Source organism: Centropristis striata, chromosome 24 (assembly GCF_030273125.1).
Source record: "Centropristis striata isolate RG_2023a ecotype Rhode Island chromosome 24, C.striata_1.0, whole genome shotgun sequence".
Lineage (NCBI taxonomy): Eukaryota > Metazoa > Chordata > Actinopteri > Perciformes > Serranidae > Centropristis > Centropristis striata.
Genome location: NC_081540.1, coordinates 4,995,880 through 5,010,989, shown reverse-complemented (window position 1 = coordinate 5,010,989; position 15,110 = coordinate 4,995,880).

Sequence of the window (15,110 nt, the reverse complement as noted above, 5' to 3'; positions counted from 1 at the left end):
TGGCTTTTTAGTGCGGGACGGCAGAGGAGGCCGGAAAATATTTCACACTTTTACGGTCGTTAGAGGAAGAAGTGTGCAGGTTTTCATCATCCCCTGATGGTTTTCGTGCCATTATTTGCAGTCTGATCTATTATTTGGTAGAGGTGTGACTCCCCACCATACGATTTTGTCACGATACTTGAGTCACGATACGATATTATTGTGATTTTAAGCATTTTGCGATATGTATTGACTGAGTATTGATACAATATATTGCGATGAAACTGTTTAACTGCATTTTGTGTCCACAAAATTAAATTCATTCTTTTTTTTGTCAAATAACAGGAAATTGTCAGTGTATTCATCTCACTTGAGTCTTTTTATTCCTCCACAATGAGAATCAAAGCCACAGACTGACCAACAAAGTATTCAGTCAAACTGAACTGAACTGATATGAAACATGTTGGACGACAACAACTGCAGCATTTTATCAAACTTTCACAAACAACAAGCTTCACTGCTCTCAATGTTTCTGAATGAAATAAAAAAAGAAGCTTAATTTTGCATTTTTAATGCACGTGGAGCCTGTAGATTCCTTAGATCTTCTAGTTCCATATGATACCAGTACTATCTTTGGAATATTCATAAAAGTGAGCCTGTTACAGCATCCGGAAAAAAAGAAAACGGCGAAAATACTGACGGCCTTCTGAATGCTAAATATAGATACTTGGCAGCCATGACTGAATATTAAATAAAAAATGTAATAATATATAAAAAATATCATAAAATTGTGATGCATAGAATGCTTAATTGAAAATATATACAAATAAAAATAGTGATGCATGGAATGCCTTAATAAAAAAATAAAAATAGTGATGCATATGCATGAAATGCTTACATGTTTGCAGCAATGCATGTCAAATGGTTTTTTTATATCATCATTTGCTGATATTTTAATAATTAAGAGCTGGAACTATTGATGTATAGGAGTGTATGAGGAATTCTTGCATGAATGTGGTCTAAGCTGCAGGACTGGACTCTAATGCATGAGGAGGTTGAGCTCTGATCGTGTTTTAACCTTTAGGAAAGTGTGGCGATGATTAATTTGTTGTTTGTGTCTTCCATGTCAGGACGCCAACGTCTCCACTCATGTGGCAATGTTGATATTATGTAAGTTTACCATTTAAAATAGTTGTTTTAATGGAGCGCATGAAGCCGTATGCAGCTCCGTATACGTCTGCGTGACTGTAGGGGGATCAGTGTGTGTGTGTGTGTGTGTGTGTGTGTGTGTGTGTGTGTGTGTGTGTCCTCATCAGCCATGCTGCCTGGGGCCACTCTAACCTTTCAGTCAACTCTCGGAGGACGGCCTCTCTCTCATCTGGCATCCTCGGCCTGTCACTGCCATCAGCCAGCAGAGAGATGAAAGATATAGTCCTCATTGGCTTTGTTACAAGAGACGCCTCCTGCTCCAATGACTTATTTCCTTAACCTTTACTCCTCCATATCCAGAAATGACAGATCACATGACACAGGATTAGAAAAACCTCCTCAGAGACACGGCGATAAATTAATGATATCTTCCATAATAAGTGGTTATCAGATCTGACAGAAGACAGAAGACGTTTTGCACAATTTGAAGAATCTCAGAGAAATAAAGTCATCTGAATGCAAGTGTTCACCATTATAATGTATTTTACTTATATATAATCTACAGCAATAACCAGCATACACCATTTATTGTAGAAAGAAACTGTAAAAACAGGCATGAAAGGTATGAAATCTGAAGTTTCCGATGAACAAATCAAAGGAAAAAGTGACCAAAATGAAGCTTGAAATGTTGATATTTGTGTCAAAATCTATTTATTCTACACGTGTCATTTAAAATAAAGTATTTACACTAACCAGATCCTGTTAAAAGCATTAAATTCTGCTCCTCAGAGACACTGTGAAGACTTGATTGATTCTGCTGAGACCAACGGTCACATGACAAATATTCACTGAGAATCTGTTTACACAGAGCAGAGAGGAGAGGACAGGAGAGGCTGGAAACATGACAACACTTCAATATATAAAATAATAGGAGAAACCTATTTGTTAATTGCAACATTTGTGACACTTGTGGGCACTTGGAAAAGTTTTTAAATATAAATTCCATTTTATTCCAATTTTTAAACATAATTTATCAGAGAAATTCAACTTTTTTCAGTTTTCTGTCATCCTAACTGTGTTATTCCACACAAAATACATGTTTGAGTTCTTCCCACTTCTAGCCATGATTGTGCTGATTCCATAAAGCTGCAGGGCTTATACATTTATATAGATTTTATTTTTTGCAGTGAAAACCAAGGACAGATTGAGTTAAATGTAAAAAGAGCAAAAAATGCCCTTCTGTGTTGCCATGTTTGTTATTGACATCCTGCAAATCCAGATGTGCTGACTTCTTTGGTGTCCCTCTAGTCAAATCCTCCAGTAAGAGGCAAGAATTCAGTTCACAAAGCTTCCTGAATGTGTCATTAAAAAGCAAGTATATCTCTGGTCTTATACACTCCCATCTCTTCTCAACACTTCAGTCCAGTTGGTGGTCATAATGCATAATAATGATGCTGAAAACCGTCAAAATTAACTAAGAATAAGGAAGGAAAATGCTCTTTGTACTCCCTTGCAAAGGAATGATACAAATATGGCTAAAGTTGGATCTTAACTCACAAAACAATCATTTTCTTTTACTTCTGTTTCTTCTTTTCCTTGGTAAGGAAGCTAAAGACTCTCCACCAATTGGACTGAAGTTTGCAACAACTGGAGCGTGCACGTTTGGCATGCATGAATAATTTTTTGCAAGCAGACAATCTCGGACCCTCACAGCATGCTTGAACCAAACCAAGTTTTCTGCAGTGAACAGTTCAACTGCTGTTTACATGGAACCCTTTTCCACTTCGGCCTTCAAAGTTCTTGTTGGTATATATTTGCTACTACCACCAAGATCTGCAGAAGAGCGTGCACAGTCGGCGTGCATGGATCCTTTTTTGCATGCAGACGATCTCGGATCCTCACAGACTATCAAGCATGCTTAAACCCAACCAAGTAGTTTATCTGCAAGAGTTTGAAGGCGCAGTGCTTGCTTGTGTTGCTGGATGTTTGTGTATGAAGCACGAAAATGGTGCATAACCCTTTGTAAGATATCATGAAAACAGTTGTTCGAGCATACGCTGAATCGTAAGCAATTAGTTGAACAGAAGACCAAAAGAAGACCTGGACTGACAGTTAGAGGCCTCATCTCTGATCGTTTAGGAGAGTAGTTTTCCTGTAATCCTGCCAACACACTGACAGACAAACAAACCGAATGGAAAGCACGACCTCCTAGTAATGAGATACAAATTATCTTCTGTATGAGGCGGATGGTGAACATCTTTTAATGGCTGTGAAACTCCTGTCTCATGACAAGCTGAGGGAGGAGGCAGGACATAAATAATGACCATATAAATGCATGAGAGACAGAGAGGGGACGAGGAGACGGCAGCAGGCCGGGAGAGGTGGATGATGGTTGACGGGACGATGGTGTGTGTGTGTGTGTGTGTGTGATTGATCTCTGTGGAGGCTCTCTTAGCTCCTCATTATGGCCCGGCCTCGGGAACAAGACAGGGATGTGTTTCTGACAGTTCTGCCATTTTCCTTCCTGCCTGCAAATCATCTGTGTGCGTAGATCAAACGTCCTCTCAGAGATCGAGATCAGACCGCCTCAGCTGAAGGTATTAAAGACAGTATTTTTAGATAAAATAGTTAAAATTAAGGTGTTTTAATAAGGATTAGAGTTAGGATCAGGTTGTTTAAGAGTCAGGTTTAAAGGAATAGTTCTGGGAAATATGAGAGAGATATACAGTCATGAAAAAAATGATTAGACCATTTATTTCTTCAATTTCCTGTTCATTTTAATGCCTGGTACAACTAAAGGTACATTTGTTTGGACAAATATAATGATAACAACAAAAATAGCTGATAAGAGTTTAATTTAAGAGCTGGTATCTAGACATTTTCTGTGGTTTTCTTGATAATGATTTTGGTTATTATGATGGATAAATGAAATGTATAATATGTATGAAATGTATAATATTTTTTTCCATGACTGTATATGAGATAGCACTAATTAGCCTAGCTTAGCATAAAGACTGGAAACTTCTAGCCTGGTACGGATAAAATAAACAAAATTTCACATGTTAATTAGTGAGATTTAGAGATTCTGTTGGGCTGTCCTTCCCTGCTTCTGGTTTTTAAGATAAGATATGATAAAATATTTATTTTTTTAGTCCTATGACGGGGACATGTCCAGTGTTAAAGCAGCAAAAATAGCAAAAAGCATCAATAAAATAACAACAAATAGAAGTATTAACCCCTTAAACAATAAGAAATATAAAATTAGGAACAATTTATGGAATATAGACACACTAGACAGTTGAAATTGCCCCATAACATAGAGAAAAATATCTGTAGTGCACAGTTTTATGTATATTTTAGTGCAGTTGTAGTCAGTTTTGGTGTGTGTGGTCCACTGGGAGCAGAGCTGGCTCTCCAGTCTGACTGCTGCAGGCAGGAAGGACCTGTGATATCGCTCCTTCACACACTCTGGCTGCAGCAGTCTGTCGCTGAAGGAGCTCTGCGGTGCTGTTAGATTGTCCTGCAGGGCGTGGGAGTCATTCTCCAGCATGATGACAGCTTAGCCACCATCCTCCTGAGTCCAGGGGGCATCCCAGGACGTCACATTATGCTGATGCATCACCTGTTTTAGCTTCGTATCGTAGTTAAAAGTAATTAATAATACAGCAGCAGTTGATGTTTAATAGAGATTTTATACAAATACCAGCTAGAAGTAAAGTGCAGATCTCTGCCAGACTGAAATCTTCTGTTCAAACCTGTGAATTCAGACTTTAAACACATCAAGACTTAGTTGTTTATGTGTACTTTTGATCCATTAATTGCAGTTAAATCACAGCAAAATCTGTTTATTGTTGCACCAGACACAGTTTCAGGAGAGGGGGTGATGAAACTCACTGATCTGTGATGATATTACTCCTAAAAATATGACAGTGTTTAGTTTTTTCAGTCTGCCACAACATGTAGAAAGCAGCAGTAGTGGATATTTCAGCCACGGTTGATGATGGAAAGTAAAGTCGGCGTGATATGAACAAAACACAAATGTGATCTTGAGGTCAAACCTGCAGGGCATCGACATGAAAAGCACGACTGTCTGCAAAATACGGCCTTCAACAGACCACATAAGGCTAGAGAAGCTTTTGCTATGTAACTGAAGCAGTTTTTGAGGAGACAGTGGATAGTTTTACTTACTTACTTTCATTCTTATAGCATTTAGAGACACAGATATTGTTCAGTACTCAGGGGTTTAAGAGTTGTCTCCAAATACAAAAAGTTACTAAAATCATCCTTTAATCAGTGTCCATTTCCTCTAAGTAACAATCCAGTCATCCATTATCTTTCACCCCATAGACAGAGGGTAAATGCCATTTTTATCCATGGAGTGAAGCTAATACACTTTAAAGAAAAAAAATTAAATAAATGAAATAAAAAGGACTGTTTTTAAAAACTGAACTTTACAGTTTGTTACCAGAACTTCACAGTAAAAATTACAGGGAGCGAGTTTTCTACTGTAAATTTAAATGTAAATATCAGCAAAAACTGTAATTTAGACTGAAAAGTCCCTTTATTGTGTCCTTGTAACATTATGGTATTTCTCCATTAATTTTACATGAACATTTGATATTTTTATAGTAGAACTGTGTTTTCTACAGTTTTTCAAAAGATTTGTACTATTCCTTGATTTATGCTTATAAAAAGTGTCTACCACGATGACATGCAATTTTAAATGTTATGCCCTATTTCTCATGCATTTTAAGAGGTTTTTTTTACAGTGTAGACAATGCTCATAGCTTGCAACTGATGATAGCTTTTTACTGGCAGCTATAAAAAATCTTCAGCAGGTAAATATCACTTTAACATAAACCTTCAGGAATAATTCCCAGATACAATGAGAGAAATTAGACACCATTTTTTTCCTTTTTTAAAATTGTTAATACATTTTTATATTTTTTACTTGTTTAATTATTAATACCGTTCTTATATTTCTAGTTTATACAGCTTGTTTACTATTTATTGTTTTTTTCATTGAAGCTCCTCTCTGTCTTGCTATCCACTTTGCTGCAGTAATACTGGAAAATCCCCTGTTGTGGGACTAATAAAAGATGATCTTATCTTATCAATATTAAAGCCCACTGTTCCCCCACTTTCTCCTAAAAAGGCTGAATATATGGGCATGATCCACACTATCTCCAGCAGGGTCACTGGGTCCCAGTTGATCTGGATTTCTGCTTTGGAGTTAGAAAAGCCGAATCAAACTTTTCCAGCAAAAAACCCTTTCAGGTGAATTAATCGGCGGAGCTGCATTGTTGCCTCATAACTTGAGTTTTTTTTTCATTGAGGTGAAACCCTTGTACATCTTTCCTGAGGTCCCTTTTGCCTTTACTAGTTCACTGCCTTCTTCTGGCCAAATGAGGTTGTGTGTGAAAGTGGGTTGTACAATGAGGTGTAATAGTGTTAATATACAAAGTGTATATTGGTTAATACATGGATGTACATTGAGATATAAAGAGACACAGAAATAGTTATTTTAAGTAAAATAAACTTAATCATTCAACATGGTTAGACATATATACAGACACAGATATAGGAGGGAATAAGTTTACATGCAGCACAAACAGATGGATGTGAATAATGTGAGTATAGCACATTACGCAGTGTGCTGCACTAAAAGCAGATTGACATGAACCCAATTAGCTGATATACTATACAATATCAAATGATTATGGGCATTACGCTAAGCAACATGAATGTCATCCCTGAATTAATGCAACATAAGAAGTGAATAAAGCTAAATCTCCGCTTAGCATGCTAATCGTGAATAACAGAATTTATACATTACATGCAGACCACTACAATGTCTGCAACTCCATAAAAAACTTACTTTTCATAAGGTACCTCACCATCCAGCACATACACATTGAATATTAATATTCACTGGAAACGATTAGAATATTATTAGAAAATCAAAACTTGTAGCGCACTTTAAAACTCCGAAAGATAGGTAGGCTAAATAGACTTACAGATGAGATGAAAGGCGTCTGATCGGAAACAGTGCAATGCTGCAACATGTCCTACGTAAATGATGATATTTTGAAAAATGAATTCAAAAATCTTCAAAATCGAGGATGCACACCTTCGTGCCATGAGCAAGACACATACGAAATCTGAGATCAGTCTGACACACACACACACACACACACACACACACACACAAACACGCACGCTTCTTGCTTTTATAAATAGATAAGCATCTACAAATATCAGGGTCACTTTTGAGGGGTTTTCAGTGTTTGGACTTCTTATAAAAATCGAAATCCCAGCTAATAACATTCTGAAGATGGCAGTTATTCTTTGCTGAACCATTGCTTATATCTGTAATAATAAGCTGTCAATACAGCCTAGATAAAATATATATATATATTTTTTTTGTGAATTTGAACTTTTAATCACTGCAACCACAGAAGTCCTTGAGATATATAATAACAAGATACGTTTTACTTTGGGTTCATGCTTTGTGAGCATTTCATCCCATTACAGTAGAGTTGTCCTCTGAAATAAGACAAACAATTACAAATAATTGAAATAGAGCAGAGAAGATTTGTTGCCTTGGGTCAGGATGAAATATTGCATGGTCACGACACTGGATTCAGATCGGGAAAAACAAAACCTTAAGAGGAGAAAACGTAAGAGGAACAGAGGAAGCAATGCATGTAAAAAAAATACTATACAGAGAATGTGAATATATATGAAGAAAACAGATCCTGGAGGATGTAAAGCAGCTCGACACATGACCTCCTCTGCAGCATGTGACCTGGGAAGAGGGCAGAGACACACACACACACAGACAGACAGACAGACAGGCAGAGAGACAGACAGCTGGGCTTGTGGGACACAAACAAACAGAAGGTTATTGAGATGCAGCGGCTCTCAGAAAGTTAATAATATTCCCGTCTACGTGGCTGAGTGATACATGGAGGCTGAAGACGACCCAGCAGCCCGATAATGAAAGAAGAAGCAATTAATTAAAAGTTAAAGTAAAAAAAAAAAAAAAAAAAGAGTTTGGAATTAAAAAGCCTCAAAGGAGTCAGACTGTCTGATGTCCACAGGGAGGATCAGACCGCTGAGGACAGACAGGAGACAGGTGTCCTGCAGATCACAAGTTAATATTCACAAACTGGTAAATAATCAGAAGCAGCTTAAAGTCTGATCAGGAGCCGATGAAGGGAAGATAAATCTTTGATTTTAAAGGGATGGTTGTGAGTTTTCCAGTGAGGTTGCACAAGGTAAAACTGATTTTAACCACCTAAACAAAAGCCCACCCCAAAAATGTTCTACCTGTTTATGTGCATGCTATATTTACAATATGTCCAGCGATTTTTGTTGCATTTGGCACTACTTTTTCTCAGCAGGAGAACTTCCATGTTCCTACACATAAGCTCCTTAAAAGTCATTTTCCGTCATGCATGTATACATATATGTATATATATACCATTATGTTAGTATTTGTGTGTTTGTATCAGTCGTATTCTTTACATTTTAAATAACGATGAAGCCCTGAATCTTTGGAGACTCTACAGGTGAATAGGTTTTTTTTTAACGTATAGACATTACCATGAAACTTCCCCAGTTTGTTTTCTGAAGTTTTCTGAAATGTTATGTTTAGATATGCAAATGAGGCATCAATATGTACCAATTTGCATATATTTCCAGGACATAAATGTGAACATTGCATGAAGCAAATTTCAAAGTTATTATTTTATGTTGTTGATCTATTTGAGGGAAAGTTTTTTACAGAAAGAAATCTCCTTTTATCATTTCATAAATCAGAAAATACTGTCAAAAGCCGTAAAAAAAAAATCATGTTTTTAGAAATAAAACTGGTCAGTTAGTGGATCTGAAGTTGAGATTTATGCGAGAAAACTCATTTTGAGTAAATGGCCTTTCATGATATTTATACATTCTGAATGGAAATCTCAATCTAAAGACAAAATATTTAATTGAATTCATATAAAACATGTAAAACACATAATATTGTGCAGGAGAGTGGGAGCTTTCTAACAAAGGTTTAGACTACACTGCAATAGAACGATCACTTCTCGTCAATTTAGGAGAAAAATATAGTCAAATATACACTTGAATGTTTGTTTTGGATGTTTTCCTTCCACTATTCTGAAAGAAGACATGTTATGAGAGAAAAATAGCTCAAAAATTGTTGGAAAATATACTTTTTACTCTGTATGAAATATAGCAATAATATGTTTTTTTAGATATTATACAAATAATTTTCTTTACATTCTTTTCATTGCTAAACTACTGTTATTTATACCAGTATAAGTATCCATACGACATATAAAAAAGGCAGTTTGAGGGATGGAGATCAGCTGTCTGCACGTAAATAAATAAACAACACAGAAACGGAGACAGAGACACTCACACACATTTTGCTTCAGTGGAATATATCCTCAGTATTACGATTCATGTGCTGGATAATGATTCAGCCAAACGCTGACTCACCTCATCTGTCAGTCTGCACTCTGAAAATTACATCTCTTTTGTGGTTTAATCGGCCAAACGAGGGGAAAGATTTGGAGAGAAGAGAGTGAAAGAGAAGGAAACAGAAAGCATTTTTTTCCCTCGTAGAGGTAAATAAAAGAATACAAAACAGACCAATGGCTCCCTGGAGGTTTAAGCTCAGGGTAAAGCTTATTTGGCAAATAATATAATGTTGTGGGCGCATTTGCAAAGACGATAAGCTTCCAGGCTCATGAACGTATCTTCTGTACGGCACTGAATCTTTAGTGTCAAAGCTTATTGTTGTTCCACCTGAAGGGACATAAACCTTAAAGGCTGCAGTGGCAGGAAGTAAAAGGTGATTTTCATTGATTTAAAGCTCCTCGAGGCATTTTAACAACAGTTTGAATAATAAATCGATCACTTAAGTCACTCTATATACAAAAAAAAGGCAAAAAATCTCTTAAAATTTGGATATTTTTGCTGCTTATGTTCGTCCTCTATGATAAAAACTAAAAATATTTACATTTATTTTACAAGTCAGTTGAGAAATTGTGATGGATTTTTCACTGTTTACTTACATTTATTTAGAGCAAACAACTAAAATGTAGATAATAATCATTAACTGCAGGCCTAATAAACATTTCCTGGCAAAAATATGACACGATATCAAGAAGGAGTCTGATCATAGAAGTCTATGAGAAAAAGAGCCAGCTTTTCACTTGATTTATTACCATTTTGCCACCTAAAATGTCTTGTTGAGTTGTTATAATACATAATTTACAAAATAAATATCATGCTGTATTACAGACGACTAACACTGTCAATTGAGATCAAAAACTAATCAGGAAAATGTTTAATGAGGTAATAAATCAAATAAGTAGGATTATTTTCTCATAGACTTCTATGGTCAGACTTTTCCTTGCAATCATGTCATATTATTTTTATTCCTTATTTTAGTTGTTTACTCTAACAAAATGTAAGTAAACAGTGAAAAATCCATCACAGTTTCTCCACTGACTTCTTGAAATGTGTTTGTTTTATCGAAACCAACAGTCAAAAGTCTAATTTTTTTTAGTTATTGTGATAAAGGACATAAGCTGCAAAAATATAAAAATTTAAAGAGATTTTTTGGCATTTTTTGCCTGGAAGCTTATCGTCTTTGCAAATACAGCCACAAAATTATATTATTTGCCAAATAAAAAAGCATCCAGTGTATTCCTTCTACAAATTATCCGACACAAATGAATGAAGCAGGCAGTCAGACAATCATTGTTCCTCTGTACACACATTTTTAATGCTCTCCACTTTTACCTCCTTTCTAGTATTTTCCGGTGAGGATGTTCTCTCCCAGCTGTGAGGTTTTTGTGAGCTTGAATAAGACTTCTACAACAAACAAAAGAGGGAGATAAGCAGAAGCTTTTTTTAGGTGTCAGATCCGGGCTTTCACCCTCTCTGCGGGTCCCCTCAGATGTCCCTCTTTTATATTTCACTCATGCCACGCTGCCATTTGCATCTCGGGCATGAGCGTTACTCATGGATCAATCATCGCGGGGAGAAAATCAGCAGAGTGAAAGAATGAGGAGAGGGTTTTAAAAATGTCCCGATGATTGGCTGCCTGAGCGGAGAGCTTGTCGGATGCCATTTTTCATGTCGATTTGGCAATCAGGGACGTTCTGAAATCATCTGAGAGACACAATCGGGCGCCAGGCAGGTGTGTTGTGGCACAATTAGTTTAGACTCTATTCACAGCGTTTCATTAAAAAATCATACTTTGTTTGTAATGACTGCGACATGTACAACACACATAAAAAGCTGGCAGGATGCCTGGCGACACATGCTATCATTACTTCACTGTGATGCCTGTTGCTCAGCTGCCTGTCAAGCTGCATTCCCCAGAACACAGCGTGTGTGTGTGTGTGTGTGTGTGTGTGTGTGTGTGTGTGTGTGTGTGTGTGTGTGTGTGTGTGTGAGGCCATGTCCCACTTATCACATCCATCAGAGAATTTCACTACTCCGTCTGTCAGTCAGCAATCCCTCACTGTCACCCAGACTAGGGGGACGGATGATCATCTATTGTGTTGTTATGTGTGCGTGTTTGTGTGTGTGTGTGTGTGTGTGTGTGTGTGTGTGAGAGCATCCGTCTGGCAGCGGGTGACATGCACTGCTGTTGATGTCTCAGTTGGTGTCAGCAGCTCCACTTTTCATCCTAAATGTGTCTGCAGTGCGGGCTGAGAGCCTTTACAACATCATGCTTTGATCCTTAAACAGTTTAAAAGGCCTCTGCGTGGTGACATCACGCCTCCAGCTCGCATTCCCTCATGTTCGTCTCCAACACGACGTGATTCAAGCCTGCTTATAGTGTAATAATACAAAACACTCATATCTTTGAACCTCAGATAGCTCAGATTGATGCAGCCATCATTGGACAAAGTAAATAAATCCTCTGCAGCGTCCAGGCAACAACACAATCTCCAGAAGAAACATCTTTCCATTTATTCAGCTGTTGTCTTCATGCCTCACTGTGATTGGCTCGCCTTTTCTCAAGCGATGACACCAGTGACGTGACCGGCTGAGAGTGTCTTTGTTAATCACCTCACACTCTGCGTTTTATTCCACTTTTCACAGCCCCTTTTTGCTCTTTGCGCTGCTGCACCTACGTGAACCAGAATAGAAGGTGTTTGGAGTCAAACGTGACAATTTAACTTGTCGTTGAGCTTCCATGATCTAAATCACGCCCAGTATATTCATTAGTTGTATTTCCATCAACAAATTAGAAGATTTGCATGAGAAAAGCTTGATGGAAACACCAAAATTTGATAAATGCACGTAATAATTTTTCTGCTGGCTTGAGCTCTTTTTGTCCTTTTCTAAAAGTAGTTAATGCACAAAACAATTTTTCTGAATAAGTTCTGACATTTACCTCCCATGACTGATCAGCTGTTTCCTCTGACATGAAGTAATTACGAGAACTTGTCTAGTTGAATCTAATTCCTGAAGACATCTCTCCATTTTCTCTCTTTTTGTTGATGTTTTCTCTTTTCTTCTCCTGTTGACTGACGTATTAGCCGACAGCAACACGTTACACTGCCACCTGCTGACCAAAGTACGTCACTGCAGCTTTCTTTATTCGCTTTAAACCAGCTGATGGAAATGTCCCTAAAAAAACATGCAAAATAGTTTTTTTTAACCTTCTTTTGCATGGTGTTGCCATATGGAAACCATGTTTTACAGAGCTCTTTTACTTTTACACGGAAAATAATTGACCACAAACATCATAAAAAACAACTCCAAACAAAATACTTTCAAGAAATTAAGTTGTTTTTTTTACTATTTGGGGTATGTTAACGTTTAATTTTTATTTATTATTATTTATCATTAGATGCAGCTCAGATGTGACACATGCTTTATAAAATCAATTTGTTTGCATACGTGAATATGAAAGTGACTTTGATACGGACTTTGTCGCTCTTTATAATATGTCAACTTACCCCAGTCATAATTATTACGGCCACTAGAGGTCACCACATAGCTACAAACGTAAATATGAGTCGTAATAAACTGCAGCCAAAACATTCTAGTTTAAAAGTAAATATTGGAGAAATCTAACCAGTATCAGACTGTTGAAAACTCGTTCAGAATGTGTTCTGATGCAGGGCAAACATGCTCGGCTTTTTCTGTATTATGCACAAAAACTGTACTATTTTTTAAATAAACTGTAGGATCATAGATCTACCTCTTTTGTTTTCACAGAGCTCGATCCTCTCTGAGGAGGACAGTGTTGGTTTGTCTAGTGCAGGAAAATAAGCCAACACCTTAATGGAGGTTTATCTAACCAGACATGCTAATATTTGCTTTCCATGATTTCCATTTATATTGACAGGGGTGGTGTGTAAACAGCTGTTTTGTGTGTGTTCCTGAGGGGATGGGATTAAAAAATAAAAAAATAAACACACACAAAACAGCCATCATCTTAATGAAGGCTTACAGCCATCTTTTGAGTCTGGTAAAGCATTTGCAAATCTTAATACAAGTTAATAAGAAGTGAAACACAGGAGCCGGCAGCCACCAGCTTCTCTATCTGAAAATATCTGAAGGGACGCATAAGGCGTGTTATTTATGTTTCATACCGAGGATTCACCCGGGCAGCTTGTTGCCAGCAGCCTGAGCTCCATCGCCACTGGGCCATCTTCTGTCCTTCAAAATAAAAGCTACAGATGTGATGATTAAAGCTGAGATGCATGTCAAAAATGTTATTCTTACAGTTGTTTAATTCAGCCTCCTCGTAAAAAGCTGAATAAATTATCTAAATAGTTGCAGCTAAATGAATAAAACTCTTTATTTACCATTTGCAACAAGTAGAACTTATCCTGGAGCAGTAGAATAAAAAGGTGACATATTAAATGCAATAAAATATGAATTTTTTTTAGCCCCATATGAGAGCAGAAAGGTGTCGATGATTACTGACTAAAAATGTCTGCAAGCTAAACAAAGGACATTCATGCAGGCACCTGGAACCTGTGAGCCAGAGAGCAGGACACAGTGCACACTGATGCCACAGTCTGCAGGCTACAGTGCAATGCAACACATTCAGACAGGCAGCCTGTGGCACAAATATAAACAGACAAATATATATATATATAAATATATATATATGTATACAGATAGCCCACAGAAACATGTGGCTCTGACAGAAGAAACAACACTTGGATTCACTTGGTCAGAGATTTTTGTCAAACAATATTTATTTGCATATATGACAACAAAATATAATCCATCCAATATCAACGCAAGACATCCATTTGTATCTTTCATGTGTGGTTATTGGGATATTTAGTGAAACATTTATTATTCAAAGCACCACGACTTCGCCTGCTACAGCAATCAAGATGGCCTCTGTGTCTTTATCTAATGCATTTCAAATGTAATTGTATCATACAGCCGGTCCAGTTTATCCAGTTCAGGTGCATGACAGGTGAATTCATGGAGAGAGAGAGAGAGAGATGTTTGAGCTTACTTCTGGGCCCCAAAAAAAAGATATAAAAGTGTTTTGTGTGTCAGTATTTTAGTTAGAGACCATACTCCCCCCATAATATGACCCCATAGGTTGTTTGTATTGTCCAAGCAGCTTATTATGTGCCATATTTTATGTTTACTGCGGTGGTGACCCCTAGTGGCCAAAGTAATTATGACAGGAGCAAAGGAGAACGTCGGGTGATGTTGTATAAAGAGCAACACAGTCCGTGTAGGCGCATTAAATCACTGTTTGTGTCTTATTTTAACGTTTGGGAGTGAACTTGTAAATTAAATTACGTAACTTGGTTAACTACTTTACATAATAAGTGTTTGTTACGTTAAAAAAAGAATCATCTTAACCCAAACCATGATCTTTATCTAAACCAAACTGAGTATTTTTTTGCTACAACCCAACAAACTGCAACTGTTTCACAAATACACTAATTTTGGAAACAAAC